Raw genomic sequence first — 2,011 nt, 5'->3', positions numbered from 1 at the left:
CCTTTGAAGTTTCCAGCCCCACAGGTTGGAAAGGCAGTGTGATTTAGGATGGTCAGCAGGGGGGAAGAGCAGTTAAGTAGAACCCCCCTCAGACAGATAAAGGCAACCCAGGGGCTTGGGCAGCTCGGTGCCTTCTGTGCCTGGTAGATCCAAGAGAGGGGGCTTCCCAGGGGGCAGAAATGGACACAGTGATGGGATTGCTAATATGTCCTAGGATGAGAAGATGATTCTTTGCATAAAGATTAAAGCAATTGTCGATGATGAAAATAGCCAAATCTGAGCATCAAAAGATCTCTTGGTGTCCCTAATGCATGATCTCTATATTTCTGAGAAGCAAAAGGATAATTTAAAACAATAAGGAGTGTGTGTGTGTGTGTGTGTGCCTGCCTGTGTGTAAAGGTGACAGTGGGTAACTGAGGACTTATTGATGGAGTGAGTGTGTGTGTGTGTGTGTGTGTGTGTGTGTGTGTGTGTGTATCAAAGGCTAATCAGTTCTGAGCAATGATGAAAAGATGTTACTGTGGATCTTTATGAAGGTTTCTACACTTGATCTGAGCTCAGAATTAAAAGAAAAAGATTAAAGCAATTATTTTTGTTTAAAGTTTCTCAGAAAGAAGAGGGAGTTTGTGGGGGAAGGCTTTTGGAAGGGGATGGGGAAGAAACTCTCTGTTCATCAAGACTCGGCTATTTCTATTTGCACTTCCTTCCATAAGCACAGACCAGGGATCCTTAATCAAAACTCTGTCAACTGCCTCATGCCTTTCTCACTGCAGTGCAGGCTACCCGTGTCCAGAGGCTAAGGTTTCTCATCCCTCGGTCTGTTTGGAGTAACAGCAAATTCCTCAAAGCTACTGTCTCCCCGGAGGCATTCTGTGATCTCGTGAAAATGGACTTAGGTGGTTTCTGGATTAGCACTGTCCGGCGACACGTGGTGACCCTTAAATTTGAAAGTAATTGTTACTGGGGATTCTCCCAATGAAAAGAAAAAATTAAGCAGAGGTAAATTTTATGGAAGAGTCAATCCAACTTCACTTTCAAAGACCCAGGCAGATAGAGGCCACCAGGGCTGGGACGCCTCCTTGTCTCCCCAGAACTGAGTTACTGGGCTCTTCTCCGGGGGGCCTTGTCTGAGCGGGAGCTGTTCTGACGGGTAGACAGAAGCCCCAGCTCTGTTGGGAATATCCAGGACAGGGTTTCCTGGAGCCTGCTTCCCCTTTCGAAGGCCACAGAATGTCTTGGTATGAAAACAGGCCCTACTTAGGAAAATTATAAGAAATCATTTATAATAAACAGGATTTTAAAAAGAGTCTTGATTTAGGCTTGGTTTTTATTTCCAATTCAGAGCTTATAAATCTATGACTTCAAAACACTGTAAGCTTCAGTTTTCTCAACTTTAAGATGAGTATTCTTTTTTTAAAACAGTTTTTTTATTGGAGTATACTTGATTTACAATGCTGTAGTTCTACGTATGCATATATCCACTCTTTTTAGATTCTTTTCCCATATAGGTCTTTACAGATTTTTAAGTAGAATGCCCTGTGCTATGAAGTAAATCCTTATTAGTTGTCTATTTCATATATAGTACTGTTTATATGTCATTCCCAGTCTCCCGGTTGATCCCTGCCCTCCCATCCCTGCTTTCTTCCCTACAACCATAAGTTTTTCTACATCTGTGACTTTATTTCTTTTTTTTTTTTTAAAGGATATTCTCTTACACTTGTTTCTCCTCTGGTTGTTGTAAGAATTAAATGAGATAAATAAACTATTTTAGAGTAAGAAGTGCTTGTCCCCTAATAAGTGTTACTAAATGTAAACTATTGTGTAAGTGTTGCAGAAATACTATGTATATGACACAGTTCAGTTCAGCTCAGTGGCTCAGTCGTGTCCAACTCTTTGTGACCCCATGAACCGCAGCACGCCATGCCTCCCTGTCCATCACCAACTCCTGGAGTTTACCCAAACTCATGTCCATTGAGTCGGTGATGCCATCCAACCATCCCATCCTCTGTCG

The 2,011-nt window shown here is 42.3% G+C and overlaps 1 non-coding gene and 1 pseudogene across 1 annotated transcript; both read left to right on the top strand.

The window, feature by feature from the left end:
• Nucleotides 1-252: 252 nt before the first annotated feature.
• On the top strand, nucleotides 253-332 carry LOC113890621. Its single transcript, XR_003510578.1, has one exon. It is a non-coding gene; the product is annotated as a small nucleolar RNA U2-19 (small nucleolar RNA).
• Nucleotides 333-496: 164 nt separating this feature from the next.
• On the top strand, nucleotides 497-560 carry LOC113890619 (annotated as a pseudogene).
• Nucleotides 561-2,011: the final 1,451 nt, after the last annotated feature.

This window comes from Bos indicus x Bos taurus, chromosome 3 (assembly GCF_003369695.1).
Source record: "Bos indicus x Bos taurus breed Angus x Brahman F1 hybrid chromosome 3, Bos_hybrid_MaternalHap_v2.0, whole genome shotgun sequence".
Classification (NCBI taxonomy): Eukaryota; Metazoa; Chordata; class Mammalia; order Artiodactyla; family Bovidae; genus Bos; species Bos indicus x Bos taurus.
This window is presented reverse-complemented; position numbering and strand designations above follow the sequence as displayed.